At 38.8% G+C, this 17,753-nt stretch overlaps 1 protein-coding gene across 1 annotated transcript in view; it reads left to right on the top strand.

Moving 5' to 3' along the window:
• Nucleotides 1-286: 286 nt before the first annotated feature.
• Nucleotides 287-17,753, top strand: part of LOC115259474 (uncharacterized) — a 730,118-nt gene continuing 712,651 nt past the window's right edge. The window contains exon 1 of the mRNA XM_029860055.2: nucleotides 287-1,701. The gene's annotated coding sequence lies outside the window, so the exon portion shown is untranslated. The remainder of the gene's footprint in view (nucleotides 1,702-17,753) is intronic.

Here is a 17,753-nt window from a genome sequence, read left to right as displayed (position 1 = left end):
AGTACTGGAAATGATGCTGAGAGAGTTTACTCTCGATGTTTTCCTAATCAGTAACCGCAGTAACGCCAGCAGCTTCAAAACAACTCCCCCAAACTCACTTCTCACCACTCACTTAAAGTGAGCGCTGTGTTTCCACTTTTCACAATTTTCTCACCGTTTTTGCCTTGTGACGAGTCTCTAGGTCTCGTTCGATTCGTCTCCATACGAAACCTGACCTTCGTAACAATGAACCGAATTCGGTCCGTCCGGTCGTCCCCACAGATGAGAGAATCGTGGGATGCGCGAGAGCACCAGCACCGGAGAGCGCATCAACACACTGCTTCCGATTTTCCGTGTTTCCATCGTTTCGTCCGGCAGCAGCTGATGGAAAGCGCGTGGTGGATGACGACGGGACCTGGCGGCGCTTAAGAGGATTCGATCTGGTTTGCTCTCCGACTGTAAGCAGTACGACCGTGGCGGATGCTCCTTTAGATGCGAATCGCATGCCGGTCATTCAGGACGTGTACGCGCGCGTGATTTTCGTCGGTTTCTGAGATTGATCTTTCGGGCTTTCAATCTGTGCGGTGGTGCTTAACAGGGCAAAGTTATGAAGTTGTGATTGCGCCCAGCATAGTTTCCGCTGATTAGCCTGCTGTGGGTTGGTAAGAGGGGGCTCCGCGCGAGTGATACTTCCGCGTGACCAAGCGGCCCAGGAAGTGCGAGTGTGGAACCGGGTTAAAGAGTGGATCGGGACTAAATGGCTTCATTAGCGGCGCCCGGGAGAGTATCATTGCAGAGTTCTTCGCGAAGAATGTGAACTCCGTGAGCTGTAGACTACCAGATAGCTGCGCGCTGTTGTTTTTACCAGGGGGTCACCGGACGGACGCAAGTCCTTTGTGTTTTCGGGCGGCACTCGTTCCACGTTAGGAAGGCAAAACGAGAGTGTGTGTGGGGTAATAGCAAAAAACAGCGGTAAAAGCAAATATTTGAGTGCTCTCCAGCGAAATTGAATGTGCTACTACTGCTGACCGAGTGGCCGTCGGACGAGTTCTGCTGCGTGGTCCACGACCGGGGATAGTAGTGATAGTGTGCTTCTGTGATACCCCCGTGCCGTGGCGGGGTCGTGAAGTGGAAGACCGAGAATTGCGAGGCCAAGTGCGCGCTCCTCGATATGCCAGCAGGGGTGGAAAATTGAGCTGAAAGTTATTGGCGAGCCGGGTCGGGTCGGGTGTTCACGTTGCTGGGAATAGGTATTTGCCGCAGCACGCTGCGCTCTGTGACCACTATACACTGGGTACATACCTAGAGCTTAAAAATCATACAGAGAGAGGAAAACAAAGAAGTGCAACTGCAGCAGTCGTGCGGTGAGGTGGGAAGACACGAGCAGCAGCCAAATAGTTTATGAAAGGAATGGGATCGTACCGTGTCGAATGAAGGAAAAATAAAAACCAGTTCAGTGTCATTTATCCTGCCTGCCTGCAGTGGAAAAAAAATAAAATAAAAATACTAAAGCACAGTGTTCGGGAAAGTAGCCGTGGAAAATAAATGTGTTTCCGAATGGGAGAGAATAAAAATGTGCGAAGGTGAAAAACCAGGTGCTTGAATGAATGGCACAATAATACAGTGAACCGGGCACAACAACGGCAATAACAACAGCAATACGGACGATAAGGACTACGACACTTAATGAATGCAGATTGGACGTGATTGAGAGTGCGAAAGGTGAGTGCAGAGCTATCAGAACTTTTTATTGAAAATGTATGGAAATGAGGGGTTTCTCCTATTTGATAAATTCTCTCAAATTTCATGTGTAGGTTGTTTATATTTATTTGCAAAGGATGTCATTTATTGTCCCTCTGTTATTAGCTAGTTCCGGTCAAAATTATTTTATAGCTTCCAACGTTTCGGCCCTTGGTTAGGGCCTTCATCAGGGAGGTTATAGGCGTACCGGTAGCGTCATTTAGGAAGAAGCTCATCCTAGTTAAGATTGATTGTACATTCTTCTTCTTCTTGGCGTTACGTAATCACTGGGACAATGCCTGCTTCTCAGCTCCATGTGATCTATAAGCATTTCCACAGTTTTTAACTGAGAGCTTCCTCTGCCACTAATCCATTTTGCATGTGTATATCGTGTGGCTGGTACGCAGATACTTTATGCCCAAGGTAATCAAGGAAATTTCCCTTACGAAAAGTTCCTGGACCGACCGAGAATTGAACCTGTCCTCCCCAGCATGGTCATGCTGGACACCCAAGCCTTCACAACTGCGTCTATATGGGCCTTACACTGACTTTAGATGTCATTGGGTGACCATCAATCTCCGAGATTGATGAGCTGGAATAAATAAGGCGCTGTCCATAAACACAGTAGAGTCATTTTTGGGTTAGTGGGCGTCCATAAATGACGTAGCTGTTTTTGGGCGTTTTTTATTACCACCCCCCCCCCTTGTAGCATTTCGTCACAAATTTGGTCCCCTCCTACAAATGACGTAGCTTGTTCAACAATCTCCCCCACCCCACAACAAAATTTTTATGTCAAAGAGCAAGTAAAGAAAACCCATCTTCTGGTTTAAATGTTTACTTGTGTGTATAACGAATATTATGAAATAAAAACAACAATAGCAAGAAAACATTTTCGACTGTGGAGCGGATCTGGTGTGATGTTTCAAACACGTGACTATCACACCGAGGACCTGGGATCGAATCCTACGCCCGACAAACTTGCAAAGCGTGGGTAGGGCTAAAAATCTCGTTAATATACAAAAAAATATATTGCCGCCTGGTTCATATCGCCAACATCAAGACCATAGGTGCAACCAGAGGAGATTATCACCAAAGCTAATGACTCAATAAACCACCAATCGTTCTGCTTAATGCCGAAGAACAGGAAGTTGATGCTTCTAATACAATTCAATACCATTTTAGCCTAGGAGATGTTTCGAAGTTTGCTCACTAATAAATCTGTTAAGAATATCAATTTGGTTTCATTTGAATAACCTTCACCATGACATTTGAAGGACCCTGCAGGAGTTCCCGAGCAGAGGAGAATAGCAAGTTAATAACTACGAAATCACATAACCTGTTTTTATATCTTGTTTTGTTATTATTAAATTATCAAGGCATAGCTTTTCCATAACAAATTTTGTTGGACAATCTCATTTTGTTATAATCAAGCTATTGATATACATTAACTAAATTACATTTAAATAACATGTTTTGTTGAAGTACAAGTTAAGTTATTGTTGTACAATTGATCAACTCTTCTGCAACAACACAGCAGTAACATGTTTTGAAGTCACAGCAACAATTCGACAATTATGACCTGTCCCTTTGTGTTGTTCCATTTTTGTATTCAGTTAAGAAGGAAATTTCTGAACGACTCCTTTTAAGAATTCCTTAAATAATTTTCGGATGAGCACTTGGTAGTTCTCGAGGAACCTTTCGATAAATCCCTGGAGAAGTCTTCAAGAAAACTCCTGGCGCATTTTTTTTTAAATCCTCAAAGAAATTTTCAGAAAAATCTTAAGATGAACTTCAGGACTAATGATCACAGGAAATTCTGAAGAAATCCGTAAAGGGATTCTATGCAGGATTCTGTAGGAATTTCTAGAGGAGTCGTTGAAAATCCATGAAAGATTCCGTCGAAGAACTCTCGGAAAAAATTCTGGAAGATTTTTGGAGTCATTTATGGAAAAGTTTATGACCAAATCTGTAGACGAATTTCTGGAAGAATTTTATGACAATGTCACTTGATAAAAATAAAAGGAGTCTTTGGCGGAATCCTTAGAGAAATAAATAGAGGAATTTTAGAAAAAAAAATATCTAATCTAATCTAATCTAATCTAATCTAACACAAACGTAGCCAGTACGAGAAAGCATCCTGGAAAACAATCGGGTTAGATTACGCCCAATTATTTTTCTTGTCAATATTGATGATTGTGGCTTATGCCACAGATATGCCACAATCATCAAAGCGGCCAGGCCTACTACGTTGTGTTTACCGCAAAGATGATTCTATGAAATGCTTCGATATCACGTAAGGATTTGTAAACATCGAAATACTTCTAGAATCTACAGGGGAGGATGGATGCGTGGACATACCGTACCAAACGCTCCGAGTTGTATAAGGTATATAGTTATGACAGCGTGCAAAATAATACAGATAAAATATACTGAAATACATTTATCACTTGGAACAAGCTCACCAAATTGTGTCATTGAGTTGGTAAAGATGGTTCCCTCAGATCTTGGAGATTTTTCAGTTCGTCCTTTCGTCTCCGTTGATTTCACAGCACACAAATATTTTCTCAGAAATATCGAATTAAATGTCATACTCGCGGTCGCGAGCATCCAATCACCATTACATCGTCCGGTTGCGATTGAGTGGAGATTTCAACAGCGAATGCTACCACCTTTTTAGCACATAATACGCAACGTTCAAAAAGTACAACACTTGCTAGACTAGTGTATACTGAATTGGAATAAATTGGAATAAATCATCTAGTGGAATGGCTAAAACGACTTCATTATAAAAAAATAGACGAAAAAACAAAGGTCACGTAAGATCCACACTAATGAAATGCTGGTGGTGACACAGTGAGTAGTTCTTCGCGTAATAATTGTTAACCGGATGGTGGCTCAATGCCAGGCACATTACCAACGAATCCACGGAAACGAGGAACATGACACTAAAAGCGTCTGTTCACGCCGAACCGTTAGCCAGACCCACATATTTTCTTTTCCGATATCCTACATTCGAAAATTAATTTCACAACGCACTTTTTAGAAACCATCACTACTGTACGACGTTAACCTCTGCTCACAAACTCGAACTAGGCATCATCCGATGGCGGAGAATCAGCTGAATCACTGTCGGAATCGCGAAAAAAAAACGGGAGCTCGAAGAAAATAGTGACAGGCACTAAAAAACACGTCCGTCCGCGTCAACGCCTACTGCGTTTTTTTTTCGAGGAATTTTAGAAAAAAAAAATATTGCAAAAATTTCTGGTGGAAGTCTTGAAATTATAGCAAAATTTTTGGAGGAATCCTTGTAGAATCCAGGAGCGACAACATAACGACATAATTCTTGGGAAAAATCGGATAAATTAAGGCGAAACTGGAAGCATTTCCTCATTTTTTGGTTTTTGATTTTTTATTAAATAACGAAGCAATATTTTTAAAATCGGTTTTCGTGCACATGTAGAGTATGGATCAGGGCATCTGCTGATTTTTTTACGCGGTAGAAAATATTTTTCGTTTTTCCAGAAACCATTTTTTTGTGAAATTTTGTTCAAAAATGGTTTCTGCAAAAACGAAAAACATTTTCTCTCTCGTAAAAAAATTCAGAAGATACCCTGATTCATACTCTAAATGTGCACGAAAACCGGTTTTGAAAATATCGCTTCGTTATTTAATAAAAAAAAACAAAAACCAAAAAGTGAGGAAATGGATCCAGTTTCGCCTTAAAACAAAGTTTCCAGAAAAGTTGTAATAATCTGTACAATATTTACAATTTCCCAAAAATTTTCTGAAAAACTGTTGAGCATTCTAAAAATTCTTCAGTTTCTATGCTGAAAAAAACAAAACAAAACAAAAGTCACAAATTGCTATCGACGATCAAACTTTTTCAAGTATACGTGTTGATTTCAAAACCGTGCTCTGAAAACAATTAAAGTAGAACAGTTTATAAATTACAGGTGGGAATCGAAACTCGTCGTTTTTGATAATATAGAAATTACTTATGTTCGATTATCTTGCGACTTGTGAAATCTCTTATAGTATTTTTCGATCATTTCGATGAATATAGTATTTTTCGATCATTTGAAAATATTTATTACGTCAGAGTGATGAACCTCATGTTATTGGCGGGTTTGTGAGACAAAGCGAATTATTTTATATAATAAGTATTATAACTTATTTAGTAATGAGTTTTATATCATAGTAAATTCTGCTCTCCGATTATTATCAATAATATATTAATATCAAAATTAGTTATTGAAATATTTTCTGAATTCACTGTTATTAGGTTGTTATTGAAACTAACAAAACAAGTTATTGAAATGGTTTTCCAGGAACTTTTTTTTTGTTATGGAATTTGTTATTTTGCCGCTTATGACAGACAAGTTTATAACACAATATGTTATGGTAATAACTTAAAAATAATCGATTTTATTATTCAGTTATTTTGCCCAAATAACACAACTCCTTATGATGTTGTTATTCCCTTCTGCTCGGGTTCTGATACCTGAAGCTATAGTATGTATTATTTATTTCTTGCGACTTCGTCAACACAGTTACCCAAACTTTTGCTCAAACAGCATCAAATAAGGCCAGAAATGATGCTGGGTCATTAGGCCGAATGGTCATCAGGACGAATTGGACGAGTTAGCCGTTGTTTTTACCTTTTCCAACAATTTTTGCCAAAAACTAGTTTAACAATGAAACAAGAAAGAATAGCCTATGTTTTAAAGAAGGAAAAATTTATGAATTGAATATCAGCAGTTTCAGCGCCAAAAACTATTTTAGCAATGACAGGGTATGTGTTCCATCATTATTCTCACGTTCCCATATTCATCCTATTCGAAAACAAGCGATTACGGCACCGATTGATTCCGTTCTTTTTGTTTTCATGGGTGCTCACTTTTAACAAAAATTACAAAAATAAGAAACAAAAAAAAACAGCGCTTATATCCTTTGTTTTTCGTAGGATGAAAATGGGAGCCACATGCTTAAGAAGGGAATTAATACCCTATTAGAAAGAACAGCCTATATTTAAAAGAAGGAAAAATTCATGGGTAAAATATCATTAGATTCAGCATCAATAAAGTATCTTCGTGCCTGTGACACGATACACACATGCAAAATGGTCATTTGCAGAGGAAGCTCTCAGTTAATAGCTGTGGAAGTGTTCATAGAACACTAAGCTGAGAAGCAAGCTTTGTCTCAGTGGGGACGTAACGGCAAGAAGAAGACCCAATGACCATTCGGCCTAATGACCACCCCAGAAATCATAATACCCACGCTGTTTCTACCATATCTTTGCAGAAATTGAGAACTGATCATGTCACCACACAAAAAACCAGCTTCAATCCAGTACTTCACTGATTGCGTCCTATTGATGAATGACTTCGCCAGAATATCAACTTGTTTCGTAGAAAATATTATCTCGATAGATAATGATTTTCTGAGTTGATTAAGCCATTAAGTGGAAAGTTTACGGAAATATGATCATTTCAATTTCGTGAGTATCCGGGCAGCCTGCCGGCATTCTACAGGTGCTTTTTTTGCTGGCGACATAACGGTTAATTTTTTGGTTTATTTTGTTTTTTTTTGTGTAGCTATCCTACTAGCTGTACCCGGCAAAGTTTGTCTTGTCAATTTCTTGATTTTGCTTTGGCTGACCAAGCCATGTGGGAAATTACACTGTTGAAAATGCTTTGACATCCATGTGCACAACAGAACATGTGTTCGATGAACAAATTGAGATCCCTTACCCTTACCCTTACCCTTACCCTTACCGTATTCGGTCGGCCGAGGACCGACCCGTCGAGAGTCCGACTGCACACTAATTGCCATACCAATAAGTGATTGGGAGGCAGTGCTCGAAGCTCTCGACAATTAAAAATAACTTCCTCTCCCGCTTTGACATACATGTGCACAACATACAATGTGTTAGATGTTCATCTAATCCCATCCGGAGGGGGTTTGGATTGTGGAAAGAATAGAACCATGTGCGATTGTGGAATCGAGTTCAGTTCTAGGCCTGCTGGCGACGGAGATAGTCGAGTGACTCCGAAGCTTGAAGGAATAGAAGCGCACGTCTAGCGAATTGGGAGTCGTGAGTTCGAGTCTCACCGGAGTACGTGGATTTCTTTTCATAATTTCAAATCTCAATTTGTTCATCGAGCACATGTTCTGTTGTGCACATGGATGTCAAAGCATTTTCAACAGTGGAAAGTTTGTCTTGCCTACTGCGTTTTTGGAAGTTCCAAGTTTCTAGCCAAGTCCAAGTCCCCGGTCAAAATGTATGGAAGATCGATTTTCAAAAACTCTCAATTTTTCCATATTTTTTGGGTCATAAACCTTCCTTTGGTTAAAACTAACTGAACAAAACTTAGATGACCAAAATCAGACCTTCCATTCGCAAGTTATGCGCGGTCCCACGTATGCCACTGCATTTATATATATATATAGATAGATTGTGTACGAAAGTTATCGTATTAGATGCAATTTAAAAATGTGTCATGTTTTAGAAATATGCATGTTATATAACTGATCATTTTCCAAACTAATTAGTGTTGGATCATTTTCACACCGTGTCTGAATATGTTGACCTCGTTGATCTGTATCTCTTCACTCTCGATCGTAGTTTTACACAATTTTAGCAACGTTGGTCGGGACAAATTCCAGGTACTATGCTGCCGCGTTTAGCATAGTTGTCCCATGTTTTATGGGAATCCCTATTAACATGAGTGAACAATGCTGCACACAGCAGTATGGACGCTGAAAAGGCGATGAACCCAGCTGGACACCAGTTGCGAGAATCATGGTCGGTGTTGAAAACCCAAGCCTACGTTTGATTGCTCTGACCTTCATGCACACAACAGAAACACGTGTTTGATGAACAAATTGAGATTTGAATTATGAAAAGAATCCCTCAGATCTTATTGCATCCAATGGCGAGCGAATTTTCTCTCATTGGCATATACTCAGGAAAATCCTTCACAATGGCAACCCTGATAGATGGCGAGTGCCAACCAACAAAAGCTATAATTGATTGGCTATTAATTGAATGATACAGTAACCGAATCGGTTTTTGATTGATACTGTTTCGACTGGGCTGCTGGGCTGCTGGGCGGTATGCGGCGGCGGCGGCCGGCAGAGGCCCACGCATTCTGATTTTAATATTTGTACCCCAGTCAGTGCAGTATTTTCAGCAAAGAAATTCAAATCGAAATACCAGCAGGAAGCACGTCACTCTCGATTCCTGGGGATGGATGGCCGAGGAAGGAGGAAGGGGGAAAACGTTACGGTAGGCAATTCAGTATTCTGTTTTTTTTTTTCGTTGATTTCCCCCTTTTTCATGAATATGGACTGTAATTGAAATTCATTTATGTTGTATTGTCCCGCGTATGTAAATATTTATTATTTTTATGGAAATTGGTGGGCGCTGCTGCAATGGAGCGAAGTGCTTTCAAGCGAATGGGATTATCATAGGCAGCACTTTAAGCTTGAAAAAGAGGATTTTGGCGGTTTTGATTGAATTCAGTTCGATTGGCCAAATTGAAATTCTGTTTCAATTCAGCTTCTCATAATCGTATTAAAGAATTGTTGGCTTGCAGGGAAATTGAAACAGTAAACCTCTTACATCATTTCGATTTTTGAACTCGTTCATGAAGTTTGATCAGTTTAAATCATTTGGAAAACGAAAAAAAACTTTAAAATTTTGTTTGGTAAATTTATTAATTGTGTACCTACATCTTGTTCTCTGTACAAAATGCTCTAACTGCGTTAAAAGTTATACCTTAGATCACTTACAATTCACATTTCAAAGAACGTTTAGAAAAATATTTATTTGTTTTTTTTTTATGGGTAGGGTGAATGTACCAATAGTGGTGCTATTAGTAGCTCCTTGTAGTAAAATAATTAAATAAAATTGATAATATCAAAAAATAAAAAGTCTGAAAACGTTAATTGGTAGTTTTTCACTTAAATTTGCTAGGAAAAATGTAAAAACCATTGTTTATTTCAATTTTTGCTAATAAATCACTTGCACCAACTATAGGTACATGGTTCCTATTATGGAGGTAAAATTTAACATTGGTTCCTATAGTGGCGCATCCCATTGAGTTTTTATGGGACCCACCACTATAGGAACACTAGCACCACTATAGGTGCAAAGGAGCAAAAAACATAAGGAAAATAATTGTTTAAAATAGGTTTTTCGAGAAATCCTCAACACAAAACTGAATTAATGTTACGAATTAGGTATAATGCATCCATTAAAAATGTCATTTGCAAGCTTTTTGGTCGAAATAGTGCTAAATTGCCACTACCACCACTATTGGTACTAGCTCCACTAAGGGAGCTTTTACCCTAATAGTTATTTATGTAACGAGTTGCAAAAAGTTGATTTTTTCAGCACGAGTCGTACATTTATCCAACGAGGCTTGCCGAGTTGGATAAATACGAAGAGTGCTGAAAAATCGAGTTTTGCAACGAGTTCCATACAAAATTTCATGCAATGTTTTTTTTTTCATAATGCAACTCATTTGAGTTGCATAATATTCATAATGAGTTGCATTATGAACATTATACAAGTATTTTTCATTATGCAACTCATTTCAGTTGCATAATAAACCAGTTCGGAAAAGATGGCCATTATGGTACTGAAATGAGTTACATAAAATTGAAATTATGATACTGAATTGCAACACATATATATTTTCTTAGTTTGTTTTTACTTTTTTACGCATTAACACATACAAGTTCCAGCTATGATTCTATGGCCGTTTTGCTCGATTTTTTGATGCACTATTTGGATTCCAGAACAGCATTTTTGTTATTGATGATCATAACTCTCGATAATTTTTAAAAGTGCTATTTTCTTGTTAATTTTAGGATTTCCAACCGACTCAAACTTAGACGACAACATTTTGATACTCCTAGGACCTGTCGCTGTCAATAAACTACGTGGACCATTCGGGGGAAAGGTTACTGGCCAAAGTTTACGCTCCAAGTTTCGTAAATTTTGCATGGCCAAAAATGAGTCTATGCACGCAAAACAAGAAAAGCTACCAAAAATTGAGATATGCCTTTTCTACCAATTTATGTATTAAAAACGTACAGAAAATGTGATAAATCATAATCCATTCGTTGTATTAAGATGCGCTACACGGTTCCATAGCTTCCATACCACTACACACAAACACCTCCATTCAAACCCGAGAAGTTGAACCGGGTTGGGTCTAAAAATAACTTTCGCTTCGCTGCTGAGCTTCGCGTCCTATTGTCTACATGGAATTTTCCACTTGCAAACTTTACGCGGCCGCGTAAATGAAAACTCCATACAAAAAAAAATCATCGTCTTATTTTTGCATGATTCGTCGAGAAATGGTGAGACTTTTTTTACGCGGTTTTTTTAATTTTGAACTGAGTTTTATTTTTACGCGGTACGTATCCCCCGCGTAAAAAAAAACCTGACTGTAATCAATCAAGCCCAAATTTTCACCAATTAAATCAAACTCGTTGAGGAACAAGTAATCAAAATTTGAATAGTTTTGGTGGACTTTATAAAAGGATACAACTTGCTAAAAATGTTTTAGGCAATTTTGAAAACTTAGCATGCTTTTGTATATACCACTAGGCGGTGCTAGAGGTCAAGAAAATTTTAAATTTAATATATCTCAGAATTCTGGTCACTGACAAAGTTGGTGTCCTTGACAATGTTGTTTGGTAGGTCAAGGGCTTACAGTTAATGGTCCACTTGTTTCGACATTTTGCCACAAGGAAGCGCAAGTTACACATTTGCAAAATTATGGAAATGAATGTTTTTTTTTCGTAAAGCAATCAAAAAGCTGTAATTTAGTTTTCTTTGAACATATTTAAGTCAAGTCAAAGGTTTTTCAAAGAGCTATATATTAGTCATAAATGTGCAAAATATCATTTCTTTTGGTTCACTTAATCCAGAGATATAGCAGTTTAACGAAGAACACTCAAATATGAAACATTTTACTAGAGTCGCTCTAACTTCATGTAAAATTATCCAATCTTGCTCAAATTTGTACCATTTATAGCTAATTAGTTGTGCAACTAGCAGATAAAATTTGAGAATATTCCCTACACATTATAGAAAGTTACAGGTTGCTGATATATTCGAGATAATAAGTAAAAGATACATGCTTCTACTAATTTGCAACTAGCGCCGTCTACTGGCAGAATCCTGAACCAATCAGCTTATCAACTGAAACGCCTTAATAAACCAAACAACATTGCCGAAGAAACCAACTTTCTAAGTAATCAGAATTCTGAGATATATGGAATATAATAATTAATTTATCGTCAGCGCTACCTAGTGGTGCAATTTTAAATCAAACGGCCCATCACCAGTAAAACCTTGGCTGGCCTAACAACTTTGCCAAGTATACCGAATATTTAAGTAATCATGATGCTAAGATGTACGGTATGGAAATTTCACCAGTGCTACGTCTTGCTGTCTGTGATATCTGTCATACCAGAGACAAACAGACGTAACACTGATGAAATGTTTATACCAAATATCTCATCATCCTGATTACTTAGAGAGTTGGTGTCTTCGGCAATATTATTTGGCTGATCAAGAACTAACAAATGATGAGCCGTTTGATTCAAAATTCCACCACAAGGCAGCGCTAGTGAGCAAACAAATATTATATTCCATATATCTCGGGACTCAGATCACTTAGAAAGTTGATGTCTTCGGCGATGTTGTTAGGTTGGTTACGGCCGCTCAGTTGATTAGCTGATTGGTTCAAGGTTCTGTCAGTAGGGGGCTGTCCATAAACCACGTGGTCATTTTTTTGGGACTTTTCAACCCATCCCCCCCCCCCGCGTGGTCATTAGTCCATACAATTTTTTTTATTTGTCCATACAAAATGGTCATTGACCGAACCCCCCCCCAATGACCACGTGGTTTATGGACAGCCCCTAGGCGGCGCTAGTTACGAATTAATTGAAGCATGCAACTTTAATTTATTATTTCAAATATATTCAGCAAGCTGTAACTTTTTCAATAATGCACCAAATATTCTCAAATTTTTCCTGCCAGTTGCACAACTAGTAAGCTATAAACGGTACAAATTTGGGCTCGATTGGATAACTTTACATAAAATTGGAGCAACTCTAATAAAGTAGTTCATATTTGAGTGTTCTTCGTTTAATTGCTATATCTCTGGATCAAGGGGACCGAATGAAATGCGACATTGCACAATTATGACTAATACATAGCTCTTTGAAAAACCTTTGACTTGACTTAGACACGTTCAAAGAAAACAAACTTACAGCTTGTTGATTACTTCACGAAAAAATATCAATCATTTGAATGATTTTGCAAATGTGTAACTAGCGCCGCCTAGTGGACCATTAACTGTAAGCCCTTGACTCACTTAACAACGTTGTCGAAGACACCAACTTTCTAAGTGGTGAGAGTCCTGAGATATATGAAATTTAAAATTTGCCGTTTATTGGTGGAATTTCTAATTAAACGATCCATCACCATCCATCATGGCATCGCAAATAAAATTATTAGAAAGCAGATTTTTGAATCAGTTTAACCAGACGAACCACCCTAACATAACAATAATAGGGAATAGGGTCAACAATCTATATATATAAAAATGAGTTTGAAGTCCCTTTGAGGCAACAAAACTTAAGAACGGATGAACCGATCAGCTTGACTCTTGCACGGTTCGGTTCGTATTCGTGTTGGCTGTGTTTATATGTCCAAAAAGTTACGAAAAACAACTAGAAAAGTAAGAAAATTGATAAAGTACTGATTTTCGTGAGCTGGGAAGGAAATCAACACGATTGAAAAGAAACCAATCTAGAGTGCGGTGACGTTATGACCCCAACAGTTGTCAAACCACCACAGCTTGGCAAGACAACGTTTGCCGGGACAGCTAGTTGAAAATAAACTTTCTAAAACACAATATGTGTCTAAAAACTTAAAGCTGAAGCTTAAACAGTTTTGTCTTCGCAAATACGGCTCTGGACCCATTGTGCAGTGTGGCGGCTGTATCACTTCCATCACCAAGCCACGTTTATGTTTATCATGATGGCTTTCAGCCTCTTGTTTATCCATGTGCAGTTATGACCGTGCTGGTTAGAGCGCAGGATACCGTGTATCACCATGATAGTGTCTCGGTTCGATTCCCGCCGCCGCCCGTATTTCTTTTTAAACATGTATTGGTATTTGATGCCGCCGCTGCTTCCATGATCAGTCTAAAAATAGAACAAATAATGGGAAACCAGTGCGACAGAGCACACGCACACATGCGAAATTTTCCTTTTCCAGGTTCTAGGAAGCCAATACAATTTTTGGTATACTGCCACCTACCAATTTTTGTATTTGCAAGGCCCTAATACAATATTTGTATGTGTTTCATACCCAAATGTATTAGAATCTGCCAATCTCAGGTTGCGTGTGTAGTTTATGGATAGCGCCCTTTTAGTTTCTTGCTGCTACTGATATTTTTAATCACTAATCTCTCCTAATTGGTAACCGACCCCTACTGGATCAAGCAACATGCAGAATTGCAACACTGTCAGCTTACAACACACAAACATAAATCAACAAACCATTTCTCCTGCAATTAATAAGCCACACTGTAGCAACAACTGCGGATTATAGCAATTAAAATTTCAACATTGCCATTTTCCTGACCGACCAAACGGTGGTGCGGTGGTAGGTACTCATCCATTTATAGTAGGGGGATTAGGGGCATAATGGACACCCGGGGCGAAATGGACACCCCTGTTTTTGCCGAAACCGTTGGCTTTTATGTAAAACTTTTAATGCATAAGTGTATAGGAAGAAGTCATTGTTCTATTTTTCAAAAGCACCATTTATATTCCTTCAAAATAACCAATATATCATTGAAATTGAAGTATGTTTTTTATATGGTGGATTTCTTATAATTTCGAAGCAGTAGCAAATAAGGTATTACGAGTGTTTGAGTGTGTCCACGATAAAAATAAGTGAATTGTTAGCTTATCTACATGTTGACGCAGATTTGGCAATGGATGAAGTATTATATTTTTGATCAGAATTTACTCAAAATAGCAATTTCAATGCTGTAGTCAATTCGGGGTGAAATGAACACTGGCAATTATTAATGGATGTACGCGCGTTGCATACTGTTAGGCGTTTTAGAGAGTTTGGTAAAAATCAATCCGATTATTTTAGCCTAAAACTTATTTGATTAACTTTGATGTTATGTAAACTCGTCTAAGTTGGAGTATTATATCTGTGGTATTGATCCCCGCAGGCAAATTACTTAACTGGTCGATATTATCAAAGATACAGCATAAAATATGCAGGGGTGTCCATTATGCCCCGATGGGTGTCCATTTCGCCCCGTACCTTTCCTGCCAGCCCCAAAAAACACACGATTTACAATTCATTATTTCTTCACAATAATGACATTCTACCTGCTGTAAATGATTGAAATACGCAAAAAACAAGTTAAAGTTGTAAGCCAACTGATAATATGTTAAGTTTTTGTCTGTTATATAGGCCTAACATACTCATTTGCAGAGGGTGTCCATTATGCCCCTAATCCCCCTATGTATAGAGGATACACCGTAGGTACAACAACGATGGATGTTGTAAAACAAGACTGAAAACGATCACCACCACCGCAGCCGGCCGCCGCCAACCTCACAAACAGGATAAACAAACACCGCGTCCGTCCGCAACAACCGGACAGAAGGAAACATTTATTGCACAACCCACCAAACGCCATTCGTCATAATTAAATTAATGGCAAAAATCGGGTTCCGCCCCCGGGTCAGTGTGAGCGGGTCCGCGGAACCGTAGGACCAAGTAGTATTGATAACATGACATTCAAAACATTATTATTTTTTTGTTATTTTTAGAAAGTTCTTTCTATCTTATAAACATATGGATGTATTTACTACATTTTTGCACCTAAATATGCATATTTTTAGGATATTATACTTTGTAGAAGTCATATGCATACATTTATTTGCTGAACATCACATTTAACATAAGACATAATAGTAATAAGTATGTTACAATACTTATTTTTTGGCTGCCGCTCTCCATCCCCGATCCCGTCCAATGCTCGTCAGGCCACATTCCACCTGGCCCACTTACTTTGCAAGGTTGTTGTCCGGCATTCTTGCGATATGCCCTGCTTAACGTTTTCTTCCGGCCTGGACCATATCCATGCTGCACAATGGTCCAGATTTGAAAATACCTGGCAAAAAATGCCAAATCATAGTAGTCTGCTAGTTTTGGCCTAAATGAATGTATGGAACATGATTTAGCGCTCTTTTTCATGTTAGTGGCATTTTCATTATTTGTCGATTTCTTCGAACAAAATGCGAACAAAATGGATGTTTTTCATACAATTTGACTATACACATATCATCATGGCGATATTTTTTTTTATCTGTATTAACGAGATTTTTAGCCCTAGGCTAGTTCATCTCGGGACCCACGCTTTACTTCCCTTCCGAAGGAAGAACTCACATTTGGTGAGTTTGTCGGGAGTGGAATTCGATCCCAGGTCCTTGGCGTGATAGTCAAGTGTTCTAACCATCACACCAGGTCCGCTCCACATCATGGCGATATTGTTTTGGCAGCTCTTGACAGTTGCATTTTTCCCTAACCGATTCTACATACATAAACGTGCATTTGAACGGAATATCCCCGCGGGGAGTAGCGGGGAGCGTTTTGTAAGACACTTTGAACTCGAAGTGTAAGAATTTCTTGTACTAATGACATGTGATGTAAATTTTGAAGCCAAAAGCATTATTTTGATCTGTTGCTTCATTGCAGATGTCTGATATACACAAGAACTTACAAATAAACTTTTGGAAGCAATTGAATTACTTATATTAACAGACTTTTGTAGTGGTTGAACTTGTTTGTGTTCTTTATCAAAAATTCAGTAAATTTTCCATCAGCAGCTATTCAGTGCTGTAACAAGATACAAAATCAATATTTCCAAATTTTTTAAATGCCAGTCAGTGCTCCTGGTATTATAGATGAATGCTCGATATACTGTATCCCATAACAGACATGTTCAAATATTGAGTTTCTGCCGGCTTTTTTCAATATTGGACCTCTGTGATGCTGGGTTCGCTCCGAGTGCTTGCAGTGAATCATTTTACATCGTAGTTTCTCCTGGAGTTCGCAGTAGGAACGTTTTTCACTGATGATGCGCCTCCGAATTTCACGGTAGTCATTGTTGTCTGCCGTCAATAAGGATTCGAGGTCGACGGCAAGGTATCTAAAAGGGAGGTAATCCGATATGCCAAACTGCTCAGTCCGCCATATTGGAAAAGTACAAGACAGCTGGCCAATTTGTTTTGGTAAAATAAGCAAGCATGCCATGAAATTCAAAGCCTCATTTTTTCCCCTCATCTTGTTCTTGTGCCGTCTGTCATCAATCAAAGCCAACAGGTGTAAACGTTGAATGGATGCGCATTTTTGTGCGAATATAATTAATAGAATGGATGGAATGATTGAAGGAGTGGTTTAAACGTGAATAATAAGATCAGTTCAAAAACCTCACGGATGGAGGCTTTGGCGTTAGATCCCAAGAAGTTAACGAATGATTTGTAAAGCTATACTCCATGACGAATAGGCGTTGTGAAAACTCCAGTTTGTGTGCTGCTTCCGTAGTTTTGATCGATTAAAATATGGGGGCGACGCTATATGATGATGATAGTTACTTTCTGTTTTATTGACGAGTGCAAAAGAATAGAATGGGAAATCGTGTAAACAAATCAGCCAGCACGCTGGCTCGCCAGCTGTCACCCTTTTCCCCCCCGCTGAATACCTCACCCCGCATCCTGTGATTGCTGATATCCCTGTACCTTCCTTAAAAATACCTTGGTCGACGGATTCCTACACCCCCACGAAGGTATCCTCGTCTATCGTGACATTACTTCCTAGACGGATACGGTCGCGTTTTGCTTCGCCTACTAATATGTACTTTTTTGACGTATTCATAAACGGTCCGACCTTTGCTGCTTCGCGTTACATGCGG

The sequence above is a fragment of the Aedes albopictus genome, chromosome 1 (genome assembly GCF_035046485.1).
Source record: "Aedes albopictus strain Foshan chromosome 1, AalbF5, whole genome shotgun sequence".
In the NCBI taxonomy this organism is placed as follows: Eukaryota; Metazoa; Arthropoda; class Insecta; order Diptera; family Culicidae; genus Aedes; species Aedes albopictus.
The sequence above is the reverse complement of the archived record's forward strand: the minus strand, read 5'-3'. Positions and strand labels throughout refer to the sequence as shown.